Genomic DNA, 26,403 nt, shown 5'->3' on the forward strand with positions numbered 1-26,403 from the left:
AGGATATCTTTTGGGTATATATACACCACATCTTTGCCAGGATAGACAGAGGAGAAAGACTTCCATGCTGACACACTGACGTGCGATGTTGAGGTTCCTGTATGCAGACACTCCAGCATGCAGTGGTCTGACATCCCTCGCGGGGTGTCCCCCTCGAGATCAAGATGGGGTCCTTCCTTCTCTCGCGCTAGGTAATGGTGTTGACCTCATCCTAGGGTGATTCTTGACTCTACCCTACATGCATGCTAGGTACACTAAGATACATCTAGTTAGGGTTGCATCGTAGGAGTACGCATTATTATTCCTGTCATGTATTTATATGCTTGCTTATGTTCATTGTTCTAGCACGAGTGACTGAGCGAAAAGTACTGTACTGTTTCCATGATCCCTGATGGGACAGAGTTGTCATGTTCGATAGTTGCCAGGAAGTATTCTCTCCTTGTTAAGAGGAGTTTACAGTGTCACTGTGAGCTAGCTAGGTATGCAGGCGAACATATCCGGTGGGGCAGTCTGGAATCAGTCTGGACACCAATCCCACAGTTTATGTTGTCTCAACGCGTGGATCCTATAAAGATTTATAGGAACTACACGACATGGCTGCACTGCACATATGAAGAGTGTATGTGAAGCTTTCATTCCTGTTACTTGTGCATAACTGTTCAGTGTGTATTAGAAGCTTGTACTGCTGTTGCCTGTACTGTATTTATGACAGGTGTAAATGAAGCTTATACTGCTATTACCTGTGCATAACTGTTCTGTGTGTATTAGAAGCTTGTACTGCTGTTGCCTGTACTGTACATATGAATGGTATATGTGAGGCTTTCACTCCTATTACTTGTGTCATAACTGTAAATATGAGAAGTTTGAACTGCTGCTACCTGTACTCCACATATGAAGAGTGCATGTGAAGCTTTCATTCCTGTTACTTGTGCATAACTGTTCTGTTAGAAGCTTGTACTGCTGCCTCCTGTAATGTGTATATGAAGGATATATGTGAAGCTTTCACTCCCATTACTTGTGTCATAACTGTGAATATGAGAAGCTTGCACTGCGGCTGCCTGGACTGTACTTAAGACAGGTGTATGTGCAGCTTTCATTTTTATTCCTTATGCATAACTGTGAATATGAGAAGTTTGCACTGCTCCTCCCTGTACTGCACATATGGAGAGTGTATGTGAAGCTTTCATTCCTGTTACTTGTGCATAACTGTGAACAGCAGAAGCTTGCACTGCTGCTACCTGTACTGTACATGTGACAGGCTATTACATATTCTGTATGTATGGAAAGGAGGTTTGGAGCACACTGTCTCACATCCCAGCACAGTTCGCCCCTTTGCATCCTGGTAAATGGAAATGGAATACACAATTAGTGCTTACTTGAAATGTAGCTGTAGTTTTTCACCAAAGTTGGTGCAGACATTGCTGTATGTCTCTAGACACGTGTTTCTGGGCTCAACCCTTCTTCAGTAGAGAGCAGCAGTAGTAGAACGCAAAAGAAAAGTCATCTGGGGTTACTGGAAATGCTGCCAAATTCCTCTCAAGTCACAGTACCACTCACAGGCAAACAGGTGCATCTCCAAAGCTTGTCAGCTTGCTGGCTGAAGGGAGCCTTTTGAACAGAAAGGGGCATGGGAGCACACTGCCTCACATCCCAGCACGGTTCGCCCCTTTGCATTTTTGTAAATGCAATACACAATTAACTCCTCCCTATGCTGCGCTTATGGTGAGTGTATGTGAAGCTTTCATTCCAGTTACTTGTGCATAATTGTGAATACGAGAAGCTTGCATTGCTGCTACCAGTACTGTACATGTGACGGGGCTATTACTTATTCAGTATGTATGTGAAGCTTTCACTCCTATCACTGGTGTCGAAATTGTTCTGAGTGTATGAGAAGCTTGCACTGCTGCTACCGGTACTGTGCATATGACGGGGCAATTACTTATTCTGTATGTATGTGAAGCTTTCACTCCTATTTCTTGTGTCATAACTGTTCTGTGTGTATGAGAAGCTTACACTGCTGCTGCCTGTAATGTACACATGACGGGTCTATGTGAAGCTTTCATTCTTATTACTTGTGCATTATTGCTCTGTGTATGAGAGAAGCTGGCAAAACTGCTGCCTGTACTGTACATATGACTGGTACATGTGAAGCTTTTACTGCTGTTACTAGTTCTGTATGTATGTGAAGCTTCCACTGTTATTGGTTGCGCTGTAACTGTTCTGTGTGTGAGCCTTGCACTGCTGCCTCTTAAGCTAAGCGGTTACAGATCTAATTATGAGGAACGTTTTGCTGTCTCTAAGATGAAATAGTGAACCTGTATGTTTTACCACACTCTTCTGTCCGAAGACTAGTAACAAACAGAGGACTGTCCTTTCCCGGGATTCGTCTATTGGCCTCATTGTAAGTGTCGTATTTTGATCAGTGCTTTAAATGGGCCGGTACTCACCGGTACTGAGTACCGGAACTTCCAAATTGTTCCACCTTCAGTACCGGAACTTCTCCTTGGCCAGGGAGAGTACCGGTACTCTGGGGCAGTAGCCAGGCTTACATTACAAACGTGTAGCAACGTTGTTTGGACAGGCATAGCCAGTCTCATCAGAAACAGCAATCAGGCGCGCAACGTCCATAGAGCTCAAAGGGCATCAGCAAATCCCCCTCCCCCCCCCCAGGCCCCGTCCCCCCTCGTGTCACATCCCAGGCTGAGGCAGCTTCTGGCGATCACCTTTGCAGCCGCACCCGAGTACTTCACAGGTCTTTAACAGACCATTCACTTGCTAACGAGGCTTTGTTGTGATTTCACCCCTTCTTAGAGCCCCTGCATCTCCACACATATTGCTGGAAGAATCAGCATCCCCCCCCCCCCGAAATTATTAGTGGGCCCCCCACTGAAATTTGGCTCTCGTTGCGCCCCTGCTGGCTACGAAAGGAACCGTGAATGTGTGCATTGACAGACGATCCTAGATGGCGGCCAGTACCGATAACGCCTCGATTGAAACAAAACCTGCTGAGATTTCCTATTTACATAGCTCCTCTCACTCTTCTGCTTCGCCACCTAGAGATCCGGGTGATTACAGCACAAACCTCAAGGTGAAACAGGCGTCCTGTCGTAGTTTGGCAATCATGGGAACAGCAGTTTCAGAACATTTGCTAGTGAAACAAAATAATAGCTCAAGGAACTTTCTGGTTAGGACTCCTTTTATTTTTGGGCAGTCAGCAGGTAGCGCTACCCACACAATTCCAATGTAGCGCTATGCGCTATATCACAAATTGGTACGAATTCGAGAAACGTTTGTGCACCTTTCTCTTGCAGTCATAATGGGGCTGTATGAAACATGGGAAATGATGACATTGGGTGCTGAGTGCCTGTTGTCAGGCTGAGAGTGGAGGGGGATGCCACTAATCATCAGGGTAAACACATACATTTAAAGTACAGCTTGGATATTGTATTTGTAAAAATCAGTTTTAGCGAATGATGTGCGTGTTAGTGTCTGTGTGAGAACCTACATGTATGTGTGTCACAGATGTGCACTATGAGCTGATATGGAAAAAAGTTATTCTATTTCAGCAGATTACGCTGATAACTTTTCAGTGCAATAGAGTTCTGTGCTGCATTGGATGCTCATCAACACATAATGAATAGGGCATGCCCAGGAAACGTGAATACGACTTCATATATTGGCACAGTGATTTTTTTTTATTTTTTGCATATTTATATAGCGTGAACTCGACCCGAAGGTATTGGAGCGCTTTACATAGCACCGTATTTACATTACACATTCAGGAACGGGGAGATTAAGTGATTTTCCCAGAATCATAGGATGTGGACGCGACCGAGAGGCTCGAACTCTGGTTTCCAGCACCAAAGTCGGCAGCGTAGCCGACGGACCACATCCTCTCCCCGTTATAGTGCCACTATGCACAGCGCTACATAAAACTCCTACATAAATAATTCAATACTTATCATGAAAATGCAACCTTATATCTTATATCAACTATGCAGTTTATATAATTTGTATTTCAGTGCCAGTGTCGGTGAAGTAAAATACACACAAACAATATCTATTTCTTCATCAACATTCCCAGATGTACTCCGAGAATATCTTGATCTATAGGATGCTGGCACCTTGCCCCGCCCCTAATCCCACCCAAAGTACCGCCCATGTCAACAGCTCAATTTTATGAGTACCTGCACTTATTTTTTCCCATTTAAAGCACTGATTTTGATTCAAATTGAGTAGAAACAGCATTTGAGAACACGGGGCCATTAAAATTGAGCTCGACCCTTCTTTTTGCGCATACAATTCCCTCCAGGTTATAGCTGCAGGAATTTCTGTGACCTGAACTGTGGGCAGAGAGGAATACCTATGCCATTATCAGTCCCCAAAAAACATGTTTACGTTATTCTCTACAGCACTGGAAAACTTGCAATCATGTATATATCCTACTCTTATGTCCTTTTCCCAGGCCCTTTCTTGCACCAGTTTCCCGCCCAATATTTCCAAAGATGAAATGATGTTTATTGACATGGCCATGGCGTATTAAATGTCCCATTTCAGACAGGTGATGCTGTAAGAGCAGAATTCAGCTACCCTGCCACATATGAAAGAGGTTCACAGCACAGCGAGTGAGGTCAGAATCTCTTTATTTCATAAAATGTACAGTGATATTTCAAGTTACAGCTTAGAACAGCAACGTTTTGTGACTCGGCGCTCCAAGTGAGAGTGGGTCCGTAGCACTGTCTGTGATGGGCTTGGTGGGTGCAGGGCCAACAGCACCACGTGCCCATGCCGTCTCCTGCCACTGCGTTTCTATCTAGAGCCATTCCTCTGGAATTTCACTTGGATAAACCAACAAAGAATGGCGTGCCCCCGGAATATTGATGTAGGAATCTCACTGGCACCAAATATCGTGGACACAAAATTGAAAGAGAAAATATCGAGAGGTAAGTATAGACTTATCCAGTGGCGTAGCTAGAGCTTGGACGCCGGGGCGATCCCTTAGTCTGCTGCCCAGTGCCGGTAAGAGCGGGGAGGGATGCTGGCGAAAGAGCCGACAGGTGTCAACAAGCGGGTGAGTCGTTTAGCGACGCCGGCGAAAATAAAGAAAAAACAAAACTTACCTTACGCTCGCGGCTCGCTGCCGCCCCAAAAAAGTGACGCCCGGGGCAAACTGCCCCAAAGCTACACCACAGTGACGGTATATATACCTTCAAGGTGCATATGTGGGGATTTCTATATTAAGTTAGCTTTCGATATTTTGTCCCTCGATATGCTGTCCACGCTATTGGTGTATTACGGTATTCCTTGCCTCGATATGCTGTCCACGCTATTAGTGTATTACGGTATTCCTTGCCTCGATATTCCACAGAACAATCCTACAGAATGTGCTGAAAAGGAAGCCTTTGGTTATGGGTGCTGGAGAGTAGAGGTGTCCAAGTGCCCACTCACCACCCAAGGTCATTAGCAATGAAGGAAAGGTGAGGCCACCATTCCCTGTGCATGGCGACTGAGCGAACGACCATGGCAGTTTACGGGGATGGCAAAGAAAGCACTAGAGGGGCGCCATTGATGGGGTGCAACCCTAGAGTGCCTTTGAAATGAGGTCTTGGTAACGGATGTAAGGAGACGGGGCAATTCATTTAATGGGCCCTTTGTAGCTTCATCACTGTTTTGTGCTCTTCTGCCTCTAAAAACTGACGTCATGTCGCAATCTATACCTCTACTTTCTTTGGTTCCCGTTAGATGATGCCTGCATTTACATGCATTGTCCTTGTTTAAAGCTTGGGGGTGGACATTCACCCCACTCCCACAGTGAGCTTACAGCATGCACTCCCAGAAGCCATCATGTCGAATCCATAGTAGAACACAAGCCAACCTGCTGGAACCACTTTCATGTAGCACTTTCAAACCATGCGTCACTTTCAGACCATGCTTTTCAACTGTGTGAGCTGATCTGGAAGAGAATTTCAAAACCTAGCCCCCAAATAACAAAAGCAGATTCAATCATTAATGCTGGAAACATTCAACAGCAAAACGACTCTCTAAGCATAAGGCGGGTGAGGGAACATAGTGCTAAAAGTAGTTGTCGAGGTCAGAAAATAATTGTGAACAAGGCATAGAAAGTAAAATCGTACCTGTTGTTTCACAGCCAACCAGTCCATACCTCTGCAATGTCCTACACCTGGTCGGATTTGCCCAAGTTATGGTGTCAGCTGTGACGTTTTGCACTAGCTGCAGTATGGCAAGCACAAGCTTTGGAAGGCCGGTGGTAAAGTATTAACATAATTTAGGCGTAACAGTATGCACAAAGCCATCAACTTAGCTTGTGTGTACTTCGCGAAAAATGGCAGTTCTTTCCTGATCTTGCGGTAGAGATAAATGTAAGAATAAACTGATGGCCATTTTTGTGACTGATCAATGAGCCAAAATTTGGACATTCCTTTCAGAGAATATGCCTCCTTACAACGCATGCTTTTTTCCCGCAGTCAATTAACACGTTCATTACAACGACTGCGTTGTAACAACGCATACCATTACCCTGCAAGTCGTAACAACTATTTGCTCTATGGGGGGCGTTGGATGTTGGAATAGTATAATTTACTATTCCAACTTCAGTACGTGCAACAGTAGGGAAGGTATTGGATTTTAAATCCAAAACCTTGTGACGCCTCCGCAAGTCGTTATTCCGACTTGCGGAGTAATGGTATACGTTGTTACAACGCGGTCGTTGTAATGACCATGTTGTATTGCCTGCGGGGAAAAGGATTTGTCGTAAACGATGTTTACCCTTTCAGAAGTCAAGAGCCCAGGTTGCCAGAAACTGAACAGGTAAAGTTAGGGGATCTCCCGTTGCCACATTCGCTGCTCTTCCCCCAAGACTATAGATCCTTTATTCACATATATGAGAAGAGAGTCCTTCCCCTGGCTTCTCAGAGGGCTAGTAAGGAACAAGTGTAAACTATGCAGAAACTCATGACGTCATGTGGTTGCAAAGTTCTAAGGGAAGCAAATCACCATGATGCAAATGTCCATGCTTTCCCCGGACGGAGATGTTCAGACTGTTGCTCCAATGTATTTGGCAAAAGGTACATTTTCAGAGACAAACTGTACTGACATTTGACATTGTATTATTACAGGAAAGTAATCTAGCAATGCGGTGAAAAGGACCTCGCGATGCGCCAAAAACCTCGACACTCTCGAAGGTGAACTTAAGTCGGCAAACTTCATGGATGTAGAAAATCAGGAACTTTGTAAAGCTTCACAGGAAACTTTGCACAATCCTAGAAAAATGGGAGGATGAAGGAATGTTCCAACTCCAACAAACGCTGCAATCTCTGGGCTGCTTAAGGAGCTGAAGACCCTGCCATAGTTTCGGCCTGTCACAGATCTCATGTCTAACCTAGGTGAGTAGAATGTGCAGGTAGCTCATCATTACACAGCTTGTAAGAGTTCTGTGTAAGTGAGAAAAGTAAATTACATGGTCAAAGTGCCTTTTCAAAGAGAAGACAACCACACCAGACTCCTGATCCTTCTCCAACAAAGCAGCCATATGCACCGTTGCAATACAGGTGTGTCCATCCTAGGTCCGAGAGGGATAGATGCATGGAAGATTTTCAGATAAATGTACATATAATGAATATACATTAAACTCATTCATTTAATCAGTGTAAACCATGAATATCTCGCTGGGGCCTACTTATGATAAATATATATAAAATGAATTAAATAAATCTCAGTGTAATAGTGTTTATCCTCAAATGTGGTATGCATTCAGCACTCCATTAGATACATTTAGATGTAATGAATCTAAATGAAACTCATTCACATAGTCAGTATTTATTCTGAAAATCTGGAAAAGATTAAGCACTTTTGGACCTGGTCTGGACACCCTTGTAACTACTTCTGCAGTCAGACCTGCCTTCCTCCCTGGGAAGCGCCTATTGGTTTAATCTGGCGTGTGCTCCACTTGTGCAATCCAACACATCATTAAAAAGGCGATTTTGGTGGGTTTCCACCACAGAAGATATTTTCTTGATAAAGTTCTGAGCCCCCCTCTCTCGGTGGAATCTGGGGATGAGGATGGGGAATCAAAAAGGATGAAAATGAAAAGCCTGATCCCTAAACTTTGAAAAACCAAAAAACTATACAACATAATCATCAAAGTAACATAGGACGGAAAAAGCTTGCATTGCAAGGCAGCAGCAGCCATATTGCTATATCCCATCATGCATTGCACTGAGGTCGGCTACGCAGTAGCCTAACAAAGGAAGGTACTAAGTAGCAGAAGCAAATGCACTTACACCCCCCATGAGGCTCCCTGGTATGTCAGAGTGTAGGCCTACCTCTGTCTATGGGGGAGGTCAATGTGACCTGGAGGGGCGGGGTTAAAGCTCGGGGTGGGGGCAGGAGGTCCTGAGATCAAGCCCGGCTCCACCGCTGGAACTGCATTTCATTTTGGGGGAGAAATCTGGTCTTGTGTTTGTTAGTTTAACCAAGTACATATGGGTTTTAATTAAAGAAAAAGAGGCTCTTTTATTTTTATCCACAATCCATAGGTTGTGACATATTATTTAATTATGTAGTAGCATCAATTATAATTTCTAGTTAGAACAATTACTTTAAGAAAAAAGACTCCAGTAGAGACACTTGTAAAACTATCTTGAGTAAGCAGAGCACTCTTTCTCATGTTAGATGTGAACAGGTCCTTAACCCCTGTCTTTTGTCTTTGCGGGTTGGTACTTGTAGTTTTGTTTTTCATATTGTTTTTCCAAGACTAGCGGAAACAGAAAAGAAGAACAAAGCTACATGAGAAGCTGAGCTCTTACTTAGACAACTAGAGGTCACTCTTTTCAGAAGGTTTTGAAATGCTATTATTAACGCCTGAATTATGGGATTTTTCATTGGAGGTGGCAGAGAAATATTGAAAATGTATTTGAGAAGACCGAACCCGGTCCACAACTGCGAAAATCAGATTGAGGCTCTCCCTAATAATTTAATAGAGGGGATCCGTCTTCAAAAAAGGATTGGCCCACTCTATTCGATTTTGACGGAATATAGATATGATGATATTCAAAAATATAACCAATATTGGATAAATCAGCTAGGAGATCCCCAAATTGATATTGTGGAATCTCAAGTTTATAAAACGATCTTTAGGCTATACTACACTCCTAAACGTATGGCAACTTGGGGAGATAAATACAATGGCAAATGTTTTCGATGTGGGGGTCCGGAAGCTGATATGTTGCATATTTTTTTTAACTGTACAAAACTGTCGCATTTTTTCGTTAATGTTGAAAGATTTATGTCAGTGGTATTGTCATGTCCTTTGAAGATCTCCTCTTCACTTATGATATTGGGAAGCTGTCAAAAAACATACAGTCATCCTGTTTTAAAAGAATACCGGTATTTCTTATTCCTTGCAATGACGGTTGCTCGCTTATGTATTGCAACAGAATGGCTATCATCTGAGCCCCCTACTTTTGAATTTTGGAGAGCCAAGTTGTATCGTATTTATGAACTTGAAATGCATTTGTATGCGCTAAAAGGTACTCGGAAGAAACATATAGGAATGTTAATCTGGGGAGCCCTCACAAATTTTTTTGGTAGCACAAGTACACCGTAGTATTTGAGATTTGGTTTTTTCTTCTTTCTTTTGGATTGCAGTTATGTATGTTTATATTATTGGAACTGTCATGGAAATAAAAAAAATAAAAGAGAAGCTGAGCTCTTACTTAGACAACTAGAGGTCACTCTTTTCAGAAGGTTTTGAAATGCTATTATTAACGCCTGATTTATGGGATTTTTCATTGGAGGTGGCAGAGAAATATTTAAAATGTATTTGATAAGACCGAACCCGGTCCACAACTGCGAAAAGGCTTTTGTTGACACCTGTAAAAAAAAAATCTGAGTCTAAGAGCCTTCCGTTTTCTTTCATCTGTGCTTTTGAGAATTCGTCATCTTGAAAATGATAGTCTCTCACGCAGGAAGTGGCCAACTGCCCCGCCTCCTTCAGCGAGAGCCAATCATCTGTCCGGCAACTGTAGGAAGTGGCTTGCTGAGTGCTCGCCACTGTGGAAAGAGTGCCCATATTCTCCGTGAGGAGACTGCCATAAGGTTGAGGGAACGGTGGCACGTCACTTGCGAAATGGAACAATTTACTTACATAGAGAGCCACAACAAACGGCGCTACCATGCATGTGTCCTTGACACCTCTAGGCTCTAAGGTGGAAGGGGCCATATGAGGTTTATGTCACTAGTGATATCAGTTTTTAAGTGCAGTAACATGCAAATTGGGAAGTGCGAGACGGGGCGTTTAGGGGAAGTAAACATGTTTTACTGTACCTCACCAATCATACAGTGTTTTGACTTTGTTATGTGGTACACATTTTATTTTGGTATTCGGGGCCCCCTTCTTTGTTTCCTTTTCTTCATTGTCGGTTGGTAATGTGCATTGCGGCAGAGCCGGGGGCGATGTCGACAAGCATGGCGGAAGCTGCATCGCCATTGGCTTCTGGTCCAGGGTAAGCGACTTGTGCACCGGGTCATGTCCAGGCACGCGGCAGCCTACCTCTGAAACAGTCGCCATGCTAGATTTCCTCCTCGCGGCCTGTGCCCTTGTAGCGGGACAAGGCCTCGTAGGCCTCTCATTGCATAGCTTCTTGGGTCAGCCTCATGGGGGGGAGTGAGTGCACCTCTTCACATTCATTCATATTCAGTCTTATCCAGTTTTATGTTTTTTTTGTTGGTTTTTCTTCATGATTAAAAATAACATGCTTTATTAAGACATGTCCTCCAACATTCTCATCAAGTGATGTCGGTGGGGCTGGTGGCAGCAGCGGACTCGGGATCCAGTGCTGGCCTCCGCTAGTGGAGTGGTTCTATTATGTGCAGTGAGAGGCTTCAGTTCATTGTGGTAATAAGAGGTTGCTGCCAAGAAGTCTCCCCAGTATCCGCTCCTCTCGCCCGTCCTTACTTCACGGATTACCTGCAAAGTGAGAAAAACCCGATTAGTAAAGCAGAGTTATCAAAAAATACCACGCCACACCTGTCAAGGACACTCCGTGAAACAGGCCAGAGTGGGTTTAAAGAGTGAAGCAGTAAGCTCCAGTCTGAAAATAATGTGCACTAAAAGTGTAACACCACCTAGAGCATGGGTACTTTCTCTCGGGGGCCAAAGTTACAGTGTGGTTTGTGGCCGAGGGCCGCACCAGTGGGGGCGGGGTCAGAGAGGGAGGGGCGGGGCTAAAGCTAAACAAAATTGTAACCATGAGGTTGAACACAGGTCCCTGCAGCAGACGCCTTCGTCCACTGAGCCACCAGACCCAGCATACACACATCTCTCTCTCTCTCTCTCCTCCCCTTCTCTCCCTCTCTCTCTCCCTCTCTCTGTCTCCCTCTCTCTCCCTCCCTCCCTCAGTCTATCTCCCTCCGTCTGTCTCCCTCTGTCTGTCTCCCTCCGTCTGTCTCCCACCGTCGCCCTCCCTCCGTCACCCTCCCTCTCTCGCCCTCCCTGTTGCCCTCCTCCCTCTGTCTCCCTCTCTCTCTCCCTCTCTCCCTCTCTGTCTCCCGCTGTCTCCGTCCCTCTGTCTCCATCCCTCTGTCTCTCTCCCTCCGTCTCCCTCCCTCCTCTGTCGCTCTCCTCCCTCTGTCGCCCTCCTTCCTCTGTCTGTCTCCCCCTGTCGCCCTCCTCCCTCTTCCTCCCTCTGTCTCCCTCTGTCTCTCTCTCTATCTCCCTCTCTCTGTCTCCCTCTGTCCCCGTCCCCCTCTGTCTCCCTCCCTCTGTCTCCCTCCCTCCATCTGTCTCCCTCCCTCTGTCTCTCTCTCTGTCTCCCTACCTCTATCTCCCTCCCTGTCTCCCTCCCTGTCTCTCTCCCTCTGTCTCTCTCCCTCTGTCTCTCTGCCTTTGTCTCCCTCCCTCTCCCTCCCTCGCCCTCCCTCTGTCTCCCTCGGTCTCCCTCCCAGTCTCCCTCTCCCTCCCTCCCTCTCCCTCCCTCTCTCCCTCCCTCTCTGCCTCCCTCTCTGCCTCTCTCTGTCTCCCTCTCTGCCTCTCTCTGTCTCCCTCCCTCTCCCTCCCTCTATCTCCCTCCCTGTCTCTCTCCCTCCCTGTCTCTCTCTTCCTCCTTCTGTCTCCCTCCCTCTCCCTTGGTCTCTCTCCCTCTGTCTCCCATCCTCCCTCTGTCTCCCTCTCTCTGTCTCCCTGCCTCCGGCTCCCTCACTGTCTCCCTCCCTGTCTCTCTCCCTCTGTCTCTCTCCCTCTGTCTCTGTCTCTCTCCCTCTGTCTCTCTCCCTCCCTCTCCCTCCCTCTGTCTCCCTCCCAGTCTCCCTCTCCCTCCCTCTCCCTCCCTCCTTCTCTCTCCCAGTCTCCCTCTCCCTCCCTCCCTCACCCTCCCTCCCTCTCTGCCTCCCTCTCTCTGTCTCTCTCTGTCTCCCTTCCTCTCCCTCCCTCACCCTCTGTCTCCCTTCCTCCCTCTGTCACCCTCTGTCTCCCTCCGTCTCCCTCCCTCTGTCTCCCTCCGTCTCTCTCCCTGTCTCTCCCTTACTCCCCCTCCCTCTGTCTCCCTCCCTCTCTGCCTCCCTCTGTCTGTCTCTCTCTGTCTCCTTTCCTCTCCCTCCTTCTGTCTTCCTCCCTCCCTCTGTCAACCTCTGTCTCCCTCCCTCTGTCACCCTCTGTCTCCCTCCCTCTCCCTGTCTCTCTACCTCCCTGTCTCCCTCCCTCTCCCTCTGCCTCTCTCCCTCTGTCTCCCTCTCTGTCTCCCTCTCTGCCTCTCTCTGTCCCCTCCCTCTCCCTCTGTCTCCCTCCCTGTCTCCCTCCCTCTATCTCCCTCCCTGTCTCTCTCCTTTCCTCTATCTCCCTCCCTGTCTCTCTCCCTCCCTGTCTCTCCCTCGGTCTCTCTCCCTCTGTCTCCCACCCTGCCTCTGTCTCCCTCTCTCTGTCTCCCTCCCTCTGTCTTCCTCCCTGTCTCCCTCCCTGTCTCTCTCCCTCTGTCTCTCTCCCTCTGTCTCTCTCCCTCTGTCTCCCTCCCTCTGTCTCCCTCTGTCTCCCTCCGTCTCCCTCCCAGTCTCCCTCTCCCTCCCTCTGTCTCCCTTGTCTCCCTCCTTCTCACTCCCAGTCTCCCTCTCCCTCCCTCCCTCTCCCTCCCTCTCTGCCTCCCTCTCTGCCTCCCTCTCTGCCTCCCTCTCTGCCTCTCTCTGTCTCCCTCTCTGCCTCTCTCTGTCTCCCTTCCTCCCCCTCCCTCTGTCACCCTCTGTCTCCCTCCCTCCGTCTCTCTCTGTCTCCCTCCCTCTGCCTCCCTCTGCCTCCCTCTCTGCCCCCCTCTCTGTCTCTCCCTCTATCTCCCTCCCAGTCTCCTTCTCCCTCCCTCCCTCTCCCTCCCTCTGTCTCCCTCCCTCTCTGCCTCCCTCTCTGCCTCCCTCTCTCTGTCTCTCTCTGTCTCCCTTCCTCTCCCTCCCTCTGTCACCCTCTGTCTCCCTCCCTCCCTCCCTCCCTCTGTCACCCTCTGTCTCCCTCTGTCTCCCTCCCTCTGTCTCCCGCCGTCTCCCTCCCTGTCTCTCTCTTAATCCCCCTCCCTCTGTCTCTCTCCCTCTCTGCCTCCCTCTGTCTGTCTCTCTCTGTCTCCCTTCCTCTCCCTCTCCCTCCTTCTGTCTTCCTCCCTCCCTCTGTCAATCTCTGTCTCCCTCCCTCCCTCTGTCACCCTCTGTCTCCCTCCCTCTCCATGTCTCCCTCACTCTCCCTCTGTCTCTCTCCCTCCCTCTGTCTCCCTCCCTCTATCTCCCTCCCTGTCTCTCTCCCGGTCTCTCTCCCTCCCTCTGTCTCCCTCCCTCTCCCTCCCTCTGTCTCCCTCCCTGTCTGTCTCCCTCCCTCTCCCTCCCAGTCTCACTCTCCCTCCCTCTCTCTCCCTCCCTCTCTGCTTCCCTCTCTGCCTCCCTCTCTCTGTCTTTCTGTGTCTCCCTTCCTCTGTCACCCTCTCTGTCTCCCTCTCCCTCCCTCCCTTTCTCTGCCTCCCTCTCTGCCTCCCTCTCTCTGTCTCTCTCTGTCTCCCTTCCTCTCCCTCCCTCTGCCTCCCTCCCTCCGTCTCCCTTACTGTCTCCCTCTCCCTCCCTCCCTCCCTCTCTCTCTGCCTCCCTCTCTGCCTCCCTCTCTCTGTCACCCTCTGTCTCCCTCCCTCTCCCTCTGTCTCCCTCCCTCTGTCTCACCCAGACTGCCTCTCTCTGTCTCCCTCTCTCTGTCACCCTCTGTCAACCTCTGTCTTCCTCCCTCTCCCTCAGTCTCCTTCTCCCTCCCTCTGTCACCCTCTGTCATCTCACCCCCTGTGTGTGTCAGCCCTCAGCCCGGGCTGAGACAGCTTCCCAGCGCACACACAACCGCACCCGAGTACTTCACAGGTCTTTAAAAGACCATTTACATGTTAATAAAGCTTTGTTGTATTTCACCTCTTAGCGCCCCTGCATCTCCACTTTGACAATCACTGGAATCCCCAGCCCACACAGAGCAGAGTGTTGGAGTCCTGGCAGCTGCAACCTGCAGTGTTTGCTAACACTATTTAATTATTTTTTTAAAACACAGGTAGGATGTCTGCAAGGTCTGCGGGCCGCCAAGGAAGGCTTGCCGGGCCGCTAACGGCCCGCGGGCCGTACTATGAGTACCCGTGACCTAGAGCTTCCAGCAAATTTTAAATGTCCGTAGATGAACTGTGCAGATATTTCAGAATATATCAGAATTAGAAAAGCACAAAAGAAACACATTGTTTCATTCATTCTTAAATGGGGTGGAACACATATTTTAATACTATCAAAACAAAACTATGCACTAGATGATGACATTTCCTCAAATTTTCGTTTGTGCCCTGTGTACTTTTATCACTAAAACTGTATGAATGTGCAAATGGAATGGTATTTTCAGTTGAAGATGGGTGGTCTGTAATGGTAGTACACTAGCACACCATGCATACTTCACTTTACCCCACTCCACACTACTCTGCACCACTCCAAACTATGCAACTTCACTCTATGCCTCTCTACTCTACACCACTCTAGTGTATGCCAATGCACTCTACCCCACACTACTATACTGTGTACCTCTGCGCCATTGCTCTCTAAACCACTCCGCTCTATGCCACTCTACTCTGCAACACTGCACTCTATGCCACTGCACCCTATTCCATTTTAGGCCACTGTACTCTACTGTGCACTACTCCACTCTACTCTGAAATAATCTACTATATGCCACTGTGCCACTCCACTCAGTGCCACTCCACGCAGCACCACTGCATTTTACTCTGCATTACTGCGCTTTGTGCCAATGTACTCTACATCACTTTACTCAAAACCAATTAACTCTATGCCACTGCACTCTCTGCCAATCTACTCTGCACCACTGCACTCTATACCACTATGCCCTACTCTGCAAAACTTTACCTCGCAGTACTATGCACAATAGCACTCTGCACCATTGTCCTCTGTCACCCCACTCTACAACTCTATTCTGCTTTGCACCACGGTACTCCACGACACAGCTTTCTACACTACTCTATTCTGCACCACTCTACGCCACTGCACTCCACATCAATGCACTCTACCCCACTCTGCTATATACCACTGAACTGTACGCCACTCTACCCTACGCCATTGCACTCTACAACACTGCACTCTACTCTGCACTACTCTACCCCACTCTACAACAATGCATTCTAAGCAAATATACTCTATCCTATTACACTCTGCATCACTCCACTCTGTGCCACTGCTCTCTATCCTGCACCACTCCCCTCTACTCCGCACAACTCAACGTTATGCCACTTTACTCTACACCAGGGTTCTCCAAAGTCAGTCCTGGATGGCGGGATACATGCCAGATTTTTAAGATAACTACATTTATCTAAATTGGGATATGCTAAATATCTGGAATGGATTCGGACCGACTTTGGAGAACCCTGCTCTGCACCATTCTTCTCTGCAACACTGCACTCTCTGACACTGAACTCTACTTTGCACCACTGTACACTACGCCACTCCACGCCTACTGCACTGTACACCACTACACTCCATGCTACTCTACTCTTCATTGTTCCACTCTATGCCACTGCACTCTACACCAATTCACTCTAAGCCACTATAATCTACACTGCACCAGTTCACTATACCATTGCACTCTATGGCACTGCACTCTACTCTGAAACAATCTACTGGACGGCACTGCACTCTATGCCACTCTGTTCCACTGAGAGCCATTCCACTCTATGCCACTCCACTCTACGCCACTTGAATCTACCCTGTGCCAATCCACTCCACATCACTCTGTTGTACGCTGCTGCACTCTATCCCACTGCACTCTATCCCAATACACTCTATGCCACTGCACTCTACACCATAATACTCTACTCTGCAACACTACTCTTTGACACTGTACTCTAAGCCACTCTACTCTACACACTTGCACTCTACATCACTTTAATCTGCAACACTCTATACCACTGCACTCTACACCACCAATACACTCTGCACCACTGCACTCTACAATACTTTACTCTACAACATCACACTCTCTGCTACTGAACTCTATGCACAACTGCACTCTCTGCTGCCGCACTCTACTCTTCACCAATCTACTCTATGCATATGCACTCTATACCACTGCACTCTACATCACTATACTCTACACCACCGCACTCTATGCCACTCTAATCTGCTGTGCACCACTGCACTCTGACACTGCATTCTATGCCACTTCACGCTATGTCTCTCTACTCTACTCTGCACCACTCTACTTTATGCCAGTGCACTCTACCAGTCACCACTGCACTCTTTGCCACTTTAATCTACGCTACTCAAACATAGGCCACTCCACTCTGCACCGCTCCACTCTACACTACTCCACTCTACACTACTCCATACTGTGCCACTCTACCCTGAACTACTCCACCCTATGCCACTTCACTATGCTCTGAAACAATCTACTCTTTTCCACTGCACTCTACACCACTCTACTTTGCGCCACTCTACTCTATGCCACTGCATTCTACACCACTACTCAATGCCACTGCACTTTCCCCCGCACTGTTCTGATCTACCCTGCACCACTCCACTCTATGCCACTTCACTCTACTCTGAAACAATCTACTCTATGCCACTGTACTCTATGCCACTGCACTCTAAGTCACTCTGTCCTATTACTCTCTTTGACACTGCACTGTGCATCACTACACTCTACTCTGCACCACTATACACTACTCTACTCTGCCCCAAAATACTCTAGGCCATTGCGCTCTATGCCACTCTACTCTAAATCACTAAACTCTACACCAATGCACTCAACACCACTTTACTCCAAAAAATGCAACCTATACCAACTGCTCTGCACCACTACACTCTACGTCGCTATACTATACTCTACTCTGCAACACACTACACCACTGCACGCTACGCCACTCTACACAATTGTGCTCTATAAGGTGTGGTGCAGCGGCCAGGGCAGCTGACTCCGGAACACTGGGGCTCACGGTTCGATTCCCGGCACCAGGGCCAGGTTAGTCCAGCACCAAGTGACTCTGGCCAATAGCTTACTTAAGCTTCCAGAGAGCCCCCAGCGCCGGGACGCCTCGCCTGAGGTAGCTGCGCGCTTTACAAATGCTGGTTATATTATATGTTATTATATATATTAAGGCCATGTACTCTGAGCCGAAGGCCAGAATTCAATTAATGGGAGGCAGCTCGGAAAGAATTTGTATCTCCAGTGGGACGTGCCAGGGCTGCCCCTGTTCACCAATTCCTTTCGCTTTGTACATAGACCCACTAATTCAGAGACTGCTAGGCTGTGATGATATTAGACCAATAGTCAGTAATGGATTTGAGACTAAGCTTCTGGCCTATGCCGACGACCTGGCAATAATTACACCCGAACCAGATAGGGCTATGAGAAGTATTAGGGAGATCGCAAGCGAATTTGTTTGGTGCTCTGGTTATATGCTAAATGAAAGCAAGACCCAAATAGTCTGCACCAGTAATATCGTAATGAATGATATAAGGTGTACTGAATCAGCAGTCTATTTGGGGGTTAGAGTGAGCCCTGTACCTGAATTAATCATAAAAGACAACTTTGCCCCGCTATTAACAACAATTGCGGCGGATCTAAAAAGAATAGATGCTCTACATTTGACTATCATAGGGAGAGCCAACGTACTGAAGATGACTATGCTCCCCAACATTTTATATCTCTTTCGTTCCATTCCCTACCTGATTGATGAGGGTTTAATGAACAACATTTATTAATTTTATATGGCAGTATGGTAAAATAAGACGGTCCATGAAATATCTCTCTCAGCCACAGGCGAAGGGCGGGCTGTCTATCCCTAATATTAGATTTTATCAATGGGCTTTTTTGATCAGCCAAATGGCAATATTATTTGATTCTGCTAAAAATCAGACAGATATCTCATATGGCAATCAGGCTCTCCCATCTATTTTTGAACTGATGATGGGTAGGGAAGCCAAAGGGCTTTTGTTGCGGAGAACCGATAGAAGATATTTTTATAAAACGCGATACAAATTAATGGATAGTGCCTGGGAGGTTTGGAAGCTGATGCAAAGAACAATCAGAGTCCCTAAAATAAACATTTATACCCCCCTTTGGAACTCAAGCTTATTTCCTCAATTTAGTCAGGATAGGATGGGGAGAGTGTGGGAACAGCAAGGAGTTACAAGAATAGGGGACATTTGGGAAGGGGATCAAATGCTAGGCTTCGGCACTATTCAGCAGAAATTTGGCATAAAAGTTAATCAAAGCTTTAAATATATACAAATATATAACACTTTAATGGGTATTAGACCCCGGATCTCTCCAGGGAGTAGAATTAATTTGATTGATTATTTATTAGGCGGTAGAAAAAATATATATATTAAGTTTACGAGTTGATATAGAAAAAGTTGAAGCCTCTTGGATGTTGAAATTAGGCAATCCAGATGTGGATGTGGACAAAGCACTGCAAATGGCAGGGAAAATCATTTGCTCCACAAATCTAAAAACTCAACATTATAAAACTTTTTTTAACCTATATTATACACCTGCCAAATTATATGAGTGGAATAAGAGGGATGATGATAAATGCCCAATGTGTTTGGAGGGGCCTGCTAATTTAGTGCATATGTTTTATCAATGTGATAAATTAAGTTTAATTCGGGAAGAGATTGAAAAGTTTTGGGAGGGGCTGCTAGGGAGAAAGATCAGCCTATCCCCTACCCTAATGATAATAGAAATTGATAGCAACTTGGGTCTGAAGATGGAGGAGGAAGCCTTTGCTTTTTTATGTGTGGCTGTCCTGCGTATAATGCTATCGGCAAGTTGGAAAGATGCCCTGGCTCCTACGTTCCAGATGTGGCTGTCTAGACTTCTGGGGATACATAATATAGAATCTGCTTTATATAGTCAGAGAGGGAGGAAGATGAGGGAGCTGGGGTCGGAAATATGGGCCCCCATTAAGGGTTGGAGGAACTCCCAGCAATAGGCAGGCAGGGATGTATTTAGTTTTTAAATATGTATTAATGAATTGCCTCCTAAATATGTATAATCTTGTACTATATATATAATTGTATAAAGCCACATTCGATTCTGTAATATCTCCGATTAACATTTTAAGAATCTATTTATGTTAGGTTTTTTACTACAGAATGTATTTATTGTTATTATACCAGGTATATAATAAAATAAAAATTATTTAAAAAAAGAAATGCTTGTAGATGGTACACTGTGAACCACAGTTCAGTATGGCTAGGCATCATTGCCTCTGCAGTTCTATCAGCTGTCATGTTTTAAGTTCCACCAGGCCCACCATTATGAGCTTGGTTCTTGAGAATATTTCTCCATCGCAAGGCCTTGTGCAGTTTGCACTTGCACTGATTTCTTGGATGCTTTTAATCATGTGTACTACACACTCTTGGTGTTCACATATCTTAGAGGCTATTATCTGGTAGGGCCGGGACACTCCTAGGAGTAGCCGGCCACTATAAAAAGACATACTCATTCAATCATTAATTTCCTCGTCGCTCAGAGGAATAGCAGGCCTTAAACTTATCTGGCAAATTAGTGGATTGCTTGGGTTGAGGGATTTCTTCATGTGCCTCTAAGACCCACAATTGCAGCAAGCATGAATTGCAGTCCCTGCTATTGCTGATCTTCTCCTTAAACTGTTGGAGCTCCTGGCTTCTCTGAACCATCAGATCTGTGTTTTGCACCTACATGAAGCATTGCCTCTTCCTTTGTCTCCTAAAGATAGAAGCTGAGATTCAGCCACACTAAGTGCATCCACCTTCTGTGACTTCTTGAATCTCCCTACCTCCCCAGTACTTGGGCATGTGTCACCATCATTTGTCTACTGGGGTGACTGCTTAGGCTACCTTGCAGAGGATCTTCTGTAGGTTCCATGTCTGTTTCAATGATTCTGCTGACCTGTCTGTTCAGCCGAACCAGACAGCATACTTTATGACAGTGTGAGAATTGTATTTTGGAACATGTGCTCCTGGTCTCTAGTGCCCACTTCACCTCTAGCATTAGCAAGGACAATCCACTTATCAATTCAATCAGCTTTATTCGGCAATTAAGTCATAAAAGCACATTTACAAGCATTACATAATTTTTTTTTTTTTAAATTACCTAAAAAAGGATAAAATTGCAATTAAATTTACAAACAACCGTCAAGCTAAGTGTTTATAAAAAGATAAAGGTCAAAGGCATGCGAGTGAGTCCAGCCCATATCGACTTATGTTACACAGAGGATGACATCGTATGACCTAATGGTCACATTACTTAAATTTACAGCATATGGTAACTACATCAAATGGTGTTGGCAAAAGATAGTAATATTTTATGGCGAAAAATTTAATACGATCTCAAAGCTTTTAATCTTATGCCCCATGCCCACCCTAGGAATTTGGCCACCGCTATACAAATCGGGGGTGCGGGATTGGTGCACAGGATGCGAAGCGCGGTAGCATATCTTCTGATGCCCAAAGATCTACAGATTGGTTTTATCCACTTTTTCCGGGGAGCTATATACATTGGACAGAAAAATAATACATGTCCTATGTTTTTGCATTCTTCTACACATCTGTGGCACCTATCACTATTAGTACCTTGACCCCCCCATCTGGAGGTAAATTCTGCAACAGGTAATGTTCCCACTCGTAATTGAAAGTATAGCTTATGATCTGAAGTTTTTTCAATGAGATCCCAAAACTTCTCTAAGAAGGGATGGGCTTTTAGATCAAGGAAGCGACCTGTTAGATGGGTGGAAAGACCTTGGGTAATTTCCAGCTTGTAGACCCATTCCCAATACAGTGTTTTAAGCTTTTCTTTAGTGGGGAAGACAACATTTACAGGGTTTTTCCAAAGTTCAATCAGGCCTATGCTACCCAAAAGAGATTTTATCCCAGACAGCCATGTTATTTTTTGAGATCTGTCAGATTCAATTAAGTCCAAAAAGCCTCTCCTATAGTGGATAAGTTCATCAGTACACCAAAGTCGGCGACAGTATAATATTGGACGAAGCTTTGCCAGATGTTCTAGTGGTTTTTTGCCTAGATCCAACAATAGAGGTCGCAGTGGCGTACTAGAAGGGAGATTTGTAACCTTGCGTATAAACGCATTTTCTAGGACCTTCAGACTATTCAAATTACTGAAGGCCCAAAGCTCAGCCCCATAGAGGCATGAGCCAAGGACCTTCGCCCCATAGATTTCAAGAACTGGAGAAATTGGCTTAGTGAATGAAGATTTGAATCTAGACAGGAGAGCACCTGTTTTTTGTTTGTGTTGCAACACGGCACGGTCTAATTGGCAGCCCCAACGCATATCTTTTTGTAGTGTTATCCCCAGATATGTGAATGAGGTAACCTCCTCCAAGGGTAACTTGTTCATATATATTTTCCCTTTGAAGGATTTTGATCCGTTAAATCACATGAACTTTGTTTTTCCCGTGTTAACTTCCAAGCCTCTTTCTATACAGAATTCTTCAAAACATCCGAGGGCCTTTTGTAAGCCACTCGGGGTCTTCGAGATAATTAGGGTGTCATCCGCGAACATGAGGATAGGGATGCGTACACCAGCCAAGGTAGGGGCATCAGTGGGGGTCAATGAGAGGCGACCGACCACCCAGTCGACAAAAAGGGAGAACAGGGTCGGCGCCAAAACGCACCCCTGTCACACTCCCCTGCCAACCGGGAAGTCCTCGGTCACCTCCCCCCCGCCCCCCCACCGCACCCTGGCAACATTCTCCTCATGTAAACGGATAATCACGGTGAGAAGCTCGGGTGCCATGCCCATTTCCCTCAGAACCTGCCAGAGCCTTCTCCGTGGGACCAAATCGAAGGCTGCTTTTAGGTCCACGAATACTGCATATAGGGCACCATTCCCCAAGACCACCGTCTTCCAATATAGATTGGCAAAACGGAAGACTTGGTCAATTGTACTTGTCCGTGATCGGAACCCTGCCTGCATTGGGCTTAGGATATCCTGGTCGTCTATCCAAGTTTGGGTTATATGCAGGAACATTCGGCCTATAATCTTTTGGATCGGGTCTATTAGACTGATTGGCCTATAGTTACTTGCAATTGATTTGTCCCCCTTTTTAAATACTGGGACAATTTCTGCACCCTTCCACGAGGGAGGGATGTCAGCTCCCTGTGCAATTGCATTAGCGAGTTGCACGATATAGCTAGACCAGAGACTTCTGTCGTTGATAAACATGTCCGCGGGAATACCATCCATACCAGGAGCTTTTCCCCCAACCACTTTGTCTAAGGCTCTGTCCACATCTTTTAAAGAAAATATTGCCTTATCATAGTATACATGGCTGGGGGTCTCACTGGGGGTATTTTCACAGGGTCTGGCATACTGGGGTTTAAAATGAGCAACCCATGCGTTCTGCGCCACATTATTTTGTGGCCGCTCTGCTATGCCGCCCCTGTCCCACTTATATATGTCCCAAAATTCTTTGCTATTCTTGTTCCTGCAAGCATCAAGGAGATCCTTCCACATTTCGCTATCCCAAGTTTCCTTTGCCTCCTTCAATGTCTTTCCGTAATGTGACCTAGCGGATCTAACAAGTAGGGGATCTTTCTGTTTAAGTGCACTACCAAGTTCAACCCGGGCTTTCCTACAATCGCTATTATACCAACCCTCTTTTTTATGAAGCTTGGGATTTCTTTTAGAGATGGGCTTTAGAAAATATTTTCGCAGGCCCGCAAAAAGCCTGTTGTGAGTTTCCACCACTGTCTGGCTGGGGCTTTGGTCCACTAGCGGGCTATCCCGTGGTACTAGTGCAGACATAACTTCTTCCTTCATTGCTAATATGGCAATTGGGTCTTCGGCTATCCGATCCCATTTTAGGTGGCGCATTTTGTTGGACAGAAGATATTCAGGCTCACGTGTGCCTAGCTGCGGTGGTGTGTAGCCGAGTAAGGACATATTAAATAATGAAACTAATGGGTGGTGATCACTCTCTAAACGATTAACTACCTTCATGTCAGTAAAGTGGGGCCAAAGCTTCATATGGATGAGCAAATAATCTATTCTACTTGCCCTGCGGCCATTATCAAAAGTATTTGTCCCGGATTTATCAGACAAACTTCTGCCATTAACTGCTCTCATATGGTTGCCTAAGCATAGTCCATTTAACTGGATTGCCGCCTCCGTCCACCTTTTTACAGGTGCGATCTCGAGGGGTGGAATTCCCCAACTAGCGTCTTCTCCTAAGGTAAGCTGGGATATGTCATAGTCCAGAGGCTCAAACGAAGTATTAAAGTCTCCTGCTATGATGGGTAAAATATTCGAAGGCAGGGAATCAATTATTTCTTCCAGTAACTTTACAACTGGAGACCTTTTTCCCCCCGGCAGACCTCGTGCATAAACATTAAAGATTTCTAACCTGATCCCAGACTTTGGAGCAATCTTTACAGATAGGATGTCGTCGCTGACTCTAGGTCCTTCAGTGACTCGACAACCTAGATCTTGCTTTAGCCATATAGTTAGGCCGCCAGACGGTCGACCTCTTGCGTTTTTTAGGGCTGGGATATAAAAGTTAAGGAATCCATTACATGGCGGGGGATCTAGTGACCATGTCTCTTGGAAGAGGCATATGTCAAATTGGGATATAAAACCCAGCCAGTCCGGGTCTGCAATTTTTGAGCCTAGACCTGCAATATTCCATGAAATTATAGTTAATGAGCCGCTCTCACTGATTCTTCCCTTGTTAGGTCTTGGGCTCCATCGTAGAAGGCCTAGGCTTTCCCTTTCTAAGTGAACCAGATTGTTAGTGGGAGTACTCACGTGAGATATAGTTTCGCGGTTTTGTTTTCCAGCTAGACCATCTAGGACTGTGACACGACTCGATGGGAATGTTGCCCCAGTCCTTGTTATTGGTCGGCTTTTCTCCCCTTTCTGGTGCTGATCTAAAGTTGTTATCCCAGTAAGTTCATTTGCAGCTTCACCAACCTCAATTGCAGTGGTACAAGCTACCCGTCTTCCTATAGTAATTATAGCTGGTTTGTTTGTTTTGTTCCACTTGCTATGGGGGTTTAATTGTCAATCACAGTCTTCCAATCCGGAAGACCCGTTTGCCTCACACTGCACTTTTGGTCCTCTACTGGAGCTAGGCCAGATGTCAAAGCCTCTCTGGCCAAAGTCCACAGGGTTGGGCTGTTGATATTCGCAATAGATGAAGGACAAGGGCAGGGAAAGGATGGGTGTACGGTGATTAGAATTCTGCCAATTGCAGATGTGCTCCACTGCCCTAATATCTCTAAAATTGATTATTATACAATCTCCTTCTATTGTTTTTCTCTTTGGCCCTACCCAATTGACTCGTCGCGCAAAAAGAATTTCTGTTGAAACGTGCTGGGGAAGGGGGCGATTAGAGTTTAGCCAGTACACACATTTATTCTTCAGTTCCCCATAGTCTTCCCTACTATCAAGTCCCAGAGGCTTAACTCCAGCCAAAATTATCACATATGGTCTCGACTCTAAGGGGAGGTGTATACTTGGAAATTTTCTGGTTGCCGGGATATTAGATGCATCCCTTCCTACTTGTTTTACTACTGGGCTGTCACTAGTTGACATCACTATACTCCCCCCACTCACTATGTTGCCTATTATAGTAGTCTTGGTGGTATCCCGGGTTAGCTGACCCAACTCTGGCGAAGTGATTTTAGTTGGAGTTGGAATAGAAATAATGGCCTCGTTGACAGTTATGACACTTTTGTTAGAAGACGTACCAGGTAATTTAGTGCACGCCTGACACTTACTGGCATTTTTCTGTCGAGACTGTGCTGACGAATACGACAACTCCAAACAAGTCAGTCTACTTTCGATAGCATCCAGTCTGTCATAAATAGGTTGGCAGGTTTTGTAGAATATTGTCTCAATTTTTCCCCAGAAATCCTCTCCTGCATTTAGCAAATCCTTGGGTGGGGCTAGTGTAGGGGGTATTGGTGCTCCCTCCTTTCCACATTCTAAAATTACTTCTGGGAGAGCAGGGGACTTCTCAGGAATGTCCACAGGGATAGTTCTCCTTGCTTTCGCGGTTTGTCCACCGTTTAACGGTTCTTTGCGTTTCCTTTTCAGTCTCGAGTTTTTCATGTTCTCCTTATTATTTGGTAGAGGCATTTTTGCCTTCCGGTTCGTGGCGGACCGGGTCTTCACACTCTCAGGCACACCTGCAATTTGGGTTAGATCTGATTGTCCCATTTTTGACCTGGTGTTAAGGTTAGCTCCTTCAGAGTCTGGGTTACAATTAATTGATCTTTCGTGAGGGGGAGAGTTATTTCCCGGCGCGCCTGTTAGGGGGCATGCATCATTAACGATTCCTTGTTCCATATTACGAACCGGAGAGTGTACATGAGTCAAAAGACCCAGAGAGGAAGGTCTATCTACAAGAAAACCCAGCGACAAGCTGTAGTCAATTTCCTTGTCCAGAATAGATGACACTCTTACCAGAAATTGGTCTAATGTGCCGACCAGGGACTTCCGTCCCGTGTTGGGGGCAGCAGTCATTATACAAATTAAGATTGTTTTATACTTATACTTAACTTATGGCCCCAAAACACGCTATAGGGTGGTTTTAGTTCGACCAAGTATGAAACAGCCCCTTTGGTTACAGGCAACAAGTAGGTAAATAGTTGTGGCTGACCTTGGTAGTTGCTTCACAGAGGGTGGACCCGACCTGGCCTCACTCGGTCTCTAACGGGCTCAAACGGGCCCGCCCTTGGTCCGGGCTTCGTCCGGCGCGTCACGCGCAGCGGCAACCAAGATGTAATATATAGGCGTGGTCCGATAGGCGGGTGGGCGGGACCGCAGCGCAGCTGAATCCACGCACGGACTCCTGGTCTGTGGAGTCCCGTGCACCAGCCGGTCAACACCAG

The 26,403-nt window shown here is 46.4% G+C and overlaps 1 protein-coding gene across 2 annotated transcripts in view; it reads right to left on the minus strand.

Moving 5' to 3' along the window:
• Nucleotides 1–8,569: 8,569 nt before the first annotated feature.
• The window catches only part of SCN1B (sodium voltage-gated channel beta subunit 1), a 456,449-nt gene continuing 438,615 nt past the window's right edge, over nucleotides 8,570–26,403 (minus strand). Inside the window, exons 6-7 of one of the 2 annotated variants that reach the window (XR_014966378.1) lie at nucleotides 9,790–10,987; nucleotides 8,570–8,880 (exon numbers count right to left, since the gene is read on the minus strand). The gene's annotated coding sequence lies outside the window, so the exon portion shown is untranslated. Of the gene's footprint in view, nucleotides 8,881–9,657; nucleotides 10,988–26,403 lie in introns of those variants that run through there. The other variant, XM_085616039.1, reaches the window with a different exon arrangement.

The sequence above is a fragment of the Triturus cristatus genome, chromosome 7 (assembly GCF_964204655.1).
Source record: "Triturus cristatus chromosome 7, aTriCri1.1, whole genome shotgun sequence".
Taxonomy (NCBI): Eukaryota; Metazoa; Chordata; class Amphibia; order Caudata; family Salamandridae; genus Triturus; species Triturus cristatus.